Below are 6,204 nucleotides of genomic sequence, written 5' to 3' on the forward strand. Positions count from 1 at the left end.
AGGGGAAAAGATTGGAATAGCCAGAAGATCAGGGGGTTTTCTGTGAGGTTTCTCCTACTATTGTGAGAAGCTATATCCATAAATTCTCACCAACATGAATTCCCAAACATAAGCTGAACAATGATAGCACCAATGGACATACCAAAGTGGATGGGACAAAAGCTATAAGGCCCCACACTACACAAAGAAAAGCAACTGGAGAAAGCTGGGGGCTGGAGAGGTAATCTTCCCCAAGGAAGGACACACCAATTGGTTGTCCATTGCAAAATGGTCTGCCCTGAAAACTTATTATATACAAGTAACATTATATGGACTAAACAGGTTATATTTAAGAATATACATAAATTCAAATATGAATGTAATAACTACTAGTGAAAAAAAGGGCATGAATTTGAAGGAGAATTGGGAGGGGAATGTGGGAGCATTTGGAGAAAGAAAAAGCAAGGGAGAGATTTTTAAGTTATAATCTTAAAAACAATATTTTAAAAAATACAGCTATATTGAATGAATGGATAAATGGATGGATGGATGGATGGATGGATGGATGGATGGATGGATGGATGGATGGATGGATGGGTGTGTAGGTGGGTGAATGGATGGGCAAAGGATAAACAAATAGTAGAATGGTTATTATTAAATCCTAATTGGGATAGAATCTCAAAAATCTAAATAATTGTAACACTATTGGATTATTACTCAGAAAACTTCTTAACCAGTGAGGTTCTCATTACTATGTTTATGTAGCTGATGAATAAGCAGGATCTGAAAGCAGACTATACAGAGCTCCTGAAGATGAAAATAGGTGGGCATTGCCAGAATGACATCCCACTTGAAATCTGAGTCCTTCCTAGCTCTGCCTTGCACTCAGCACTAGGCCTTTCATGGTGTCATGCCCAGAAAGAAGATAAAATCCAGTAGCAGCTTCAGCTGTCCTGGCTCTGATAGGCAAGCCCTGGAATCAGAGATGTGTCCAGATGTGATTTTCAGGTGACCTTGGGCAAGTGTATTTCCATGGAAGCCTCAGTTTCTTCCTCTCTCTAATGACAAGGCTCCTCATCACACACCTTTACTAATCATGTATTCTGTTCTCCTCCTTTCCTGCTGAAGCCTGGGATAACTATCATTCCCTGTCTCTACCCACTCCAGAGTCCACACTCCAGTCACCCAAAACTAGACACCAGAAAACTGGGAACAGCTCATGTGCCCCAAAGTCTTCTGAAATAACTCAACATAGTCAGCCCTCTACCTCCCCACTTCCAGTCTATCTACCAAATACCTACCAAATGACCTGGCGTCTTTTGGCAACACTCATGTCCTGTGAGTGTACCCTCCTTTAGCCTATCCTAAGTGTTTTGCAAACAAGCACCGATTTTCTTCTCACTACAGCCTAATAAATATTATCGCTATTTTAAACATAGAGTCATTCAACACATAGAAACAAATGTCTGCCCAAAGGATACACAGCTAACAGCCTGAGCTGGATTTCGACCTATGATCCAGCTGGAACTAGTTGATACTTTAATATTCTGCTAAAATGTTTTAAAGATCTATTTTAGACATTTCAGATAAAGCTAGAAATAGACTAAGAATCAAGGGGGAAATAATCCAATCTTTTTTAATCCCCCTGTATGAGCCTACAGTTAGCACACTGGCTTCCTGAACCTGGTGCCTGCAGAGATCTCAGGGATTTTATGGTCGTCTGTGTCATCTTTCATGGCCAAGGCTGGTTGGACACAACTCCTCCAACTTCATGTCTGAGTTCAGAGAATAAAGCATGCTACAGAACTAAACTAAACCCATTGTCCCTTACAGTTCTTCCCACCTCTTCCCTGGAACAGGGCTTCTATGTATCTGTATTTCAGGGGACTCACCATAAGCCATGCAAGCAGGCACAGAGGAAGCAGGACCAGAGCATGGGACCACATCATGGTAATACGATGGTACTGCATCAGTTCTCTGACTTCTCTGTGCTCCCCTTAAGGGATGTGCTGTCCCCATCCCAACGCTCAATCACCACCCTGCATAAACAGACCAACTACATCATCTAATGAGCAGAAAACACCCTCTTCCTTCAAAGGGTTTCCCAGAAGTCCTTTAAGGCCACCAATCCATGTCTACTCTCTTTCATCTGAACAGCCTGTAGCAAGTCCATAGCAGATGTGCATAAACATATCCAACTTTGTATATAAGACTTCCTTTACTGTAGAACTCCAGCCTCAGAGTCAGATATAATCAGGCTATCTGGGCCTTAAAAGGAAAGTGCAACCCTGCAGCCCCAAAGTTGTTCAACTAGGATGTTAGGACACATCTCCCAACTTCTGTGGTCTGATATCTCTGATGGTTCTAGGCCTTCAAGTTCAGACATGATCAAGCTGCTGATGTTACAATTTCATCATCATGTGTCTAACTAAATCTTTAAGTGTCAAATACTTGGCCCCAGATCATGGTGCTATTGAGCAGGGTGGATCATGAGGGCACTGACTTGGGCCATTTAACGGTCTTTTGATGAATCCACAGCTGAATGCACTGTCGGGAGAGGGGACCTAGAGAGAGTTGCCCGGGCATGCTGTTCAGAGGAGCATCTCATTCCTGAACCCAACCCCCTCCCTAACTCCCACCTCTTTTACTTTATATTTGAATGTTCACTTATCAATATACCATCTCTGTCACTGGATCTTCTTTAAATTTCTTTAAGTGCACTAATTTTTAATTTCAGACACTTTTTATAAATGAAAGACTGGTATTACATGCAATAAATTAAAGGTAAATGTGGGAAATATGTCAGTGTACTTAAAAAATTGGATGATGATAAAATTAAAAATAGTTAAGTGGGGAAATATAACAACATACTCTATCTGCAAAACAATCCATACCTAAAAAAGAAAAAAAGTACTAGTGTGGGAAGTGAACCATCAACAGTCACTTGATAACATACAGACAACTATCTTGACCACCATCACCAGCTGGGTGACAGGCATTAGATTGATCAAGGGTCACAGTCACTGGAGTCATCTCCTGAGTGAGTGATTGCTGTCAGAACCTAGGCCAAGTGCTTTATTCTCTGTACACCTCCAGATTCTAGATTCTATACTGAGCACACAATGGAGTTGCTATTGCTGTGTTAAAATCCATGACCAAAAGCAACTTGGGGAGGAAAGTATTTATGTCCGCCTATAATTTCTATGTCCCCATCGATCCCTGAGGGAAATTAGGCAAGGAATGAATTCAAGGCTTATGCAAAGCAAGGCTTCTCTCTGGGTCTTCTTCACCTAAGGGACAGGATTTGGATAGGGTATCTGACTCTCCAACTCTTTCAGCTGTGGTATTTGTTGACTGTGAAAGGACAGAATAGATTGATGTTGCTGTTCGGTAGGTGAGACTATCTTCCCTGCAGGAGCTCTGTTCTGAACATGTTCCCTCCCCTGCAGTGGTCATCTACCCTAAAGTCCTCACCAAAGCCAAGCAGATGCCAACACTATGCTTTGAGATGCCATGACTGGGTTCTATGAGCTGTTTTTCTTTGTGAGCTTCTCAGCCTTGAGTATGTTGTTATGGCAACGGAAGATGGACTAATAGGACTTTCTGGGTTTTTTTTTCTAAGCATTTCCTGCAGATCAGAGCATGAAAGCTGGCCCCACAGGTCCTCACTTATACTCCGGCAACCTTATCACCACAAATGCACTATATGCTGGTCAGCCCTTTCCCCACCTGTACACTTGCCTTCTCCCTCTCACAGAGCCGATCCTGGCTGGTCCCTTTAGTAGTCACCCTTAACTCCACACATGAGCTCCAATCCATTCAAGCCAACATTCATCAGTAAGTGTGAAGTGTGTCCTGTATTTTGACACACTCAAGTGGCAAAATAGGTTGTCATCGTCGTAGTCGTCGTCTTCTTCTTCCTCTTCTTCTTCTTCTTCTTCTTCTTCTTCTTCTTCTTCTTCTTCTTCTTCTACTTCTCCTCTTCCTCCTCCTCCTCCTCTTCCTTCTTATATTTATTCTTGTTTTATTGCTATTGCTGTTTTGGTTTTGGTTTGCCTTTCTTTCTACCCTTTCCTTCCCAGGGAACAAATGAAGCACAGTTAAACTAACTTTAGCGGGAAACAAAGGTATGAGCAAAATGGCCTCCCTCTCAGCTGTGGGCAAGTTGTCTGGGGAAGGGCCAGGTATGGTATCTTCCCCAGTGTGAGACTGAGCACAATCCTTACTCTCTCGAATGGAAGCTGATATGCATCTCCGGCCAGAGGCTGAGGAGAGGAGAACTGGGCTTTTGACTTGAGCAAACGATTCACATTTCGGAGGCCACTGGAGAACAGAAAAAAAGCTAGGCCTGGAATGAAGGTCTGCCTTACCTGAGGCTCTTCAGGGACTTTAAGGAAAGTACAAAATAAAACACTCAACCTCTCTTCTGCCTGTGAGCCTAGCCTTTTAGGTCATGGAGAATACTGCTTCCCATGCCAAACGTTACAGCAAAAATGAAAGACGAAGATATTGTTCTTTCTAGTTCAGTATGCTTGTGTTCCATCCCTGGTGTACAGAGTTGCCGCAGCTGCCCGGAGTCTCCAGGCGGAGGAAGAACCTTTTCCTTGTTGTCGTGCTGCCATCTCCTGGACACTACGAGAGTCACAAGCATAGACGTGTTTTGTTTCTAAATCTTGATCTCATTTTAATTTAATAAAAGGGGCTCAAGATTGGGAGTGGGGTAGCTAAAAAAGCTTTCTATAAGAAGAAAAAAATGTATTTAGCTTCAACTAATAAAGTTATTATATTCAAATAATAAAGTTATTACATCCTTTGGATTTGTACAATGAAGGAAAGCATAGATGGCTGCTATGAACTGCACACTGTATTGCAGATGAGAGGGAAGTGCCGTGGTCTTCCAGTCAATGAATTAAAATAGCTCATGGAGAGTACACTTAAAGAGTCTGGCCTTACATGAGCCCTCATTCTTAAAAATCTTGATTCCACAAATATTTTAAAATTAAAAAATAGTCATTCCCAAAGTAGGTCATGAAGTTACACACCTCTAAAGCTAGGAGTGAAGGCATATATTGATAATCCCAGCACCTGGAAGGTAGGTCCAAGGTCATTCTCAGTTATGTATTGAGTTCAAGGCCAGACCAGGCTACACGAAACATGTCTCGAAATGTCAAAGATTAAAAATGGAAATATATTCATCTTCGTCCAGGGTTTAAAACAGACTTCTAGAAAGAACATATATGTAGACTGAGCATGGACTTGGGGGCTCTTAATCAAAGTGAGAGCATCAGACATCTGTGAACTGAAAATACAGATTCCAGGGCCCATGTAGGGAGCTTCTACTTCATTGTGCCTGGAGATTGGTTAGCAACTTGATACTAGAATATTTATCCAAATGATTTACACACCCGAGAGGGGAGTCACAAACAAGCAAGCAAACAAAAAGATACCATGTGATGATTTGAAGATGCTTGGTCTAGGAAGTGGCACTATTAGGAGGTGTGACCTTCTTGGGGTAGATGTGGCCTTGTTGGAGGAAGTACGTCACTTTGCAGTAGGCTTTGAGACCTTCCTCCTAGCTGCCTGGAAGCCAGTCTTCACTTGTTTGTCTTCAGAACAAGATGTAGAACTCTCAGCTCCTCCAGCACCATGCCTGCCAGGACACTACCATGTTTCTTGACGTGATGATAATGGACTGAAACTGTAAGCCAGCCCTGATTAAATGCTGTCCTTTATAAGAGTTGCCTTGGTCATGGTGTCTCTTCACAGCATTGGTAACCCTAACTGAGACACACAAACTTTCATTTGTATGACAACTTCAAATCCACAACACATCAGATTGCATACGAAGAGAAAGGAATAGGACTCTATATCTGGGTGGCTTGGGAATGTCACTAGAAAGACACCTGCCAAAATTAGAACCCTACTCAAGGATGCTGGACATGGGCAAGTGTAAATGAAGCATGCGATGTCATTTAATGTAGTAGTAACATAATGCATTGTGTTCACATCTGTGTTCACATTTGTGTTCATGTGTGTGTTCACATGTGTGTTCACATGTGTGTACATGGCACAAGTGTATACATGTAGAAAACTAAGGACAACATCAGGTGTCACCCTCCCTCATGAATGCAGCCCACACCCTTTAAGAAAGGGTCTCTCATAACAACAGACACTGAGGAAATCCAAAATATCATGAGATCCTACTACAAAAGCCTATACTCAACA

This window comes from Mastomys coucha, unplaced genomic scaffold (assembly GCF_008632895.1).
Source record: "Mastomys coucha isolate ucsf_1 unplaced genomic scaffold, UCSF_Mcou_1 pScaffold22, whole genome shotgun sequence".
NCBI lineage: Eukaryota > Metazoa > Chordata > Mammalia > Rodentia > Muridae > Mastomys > Mastomys coucha.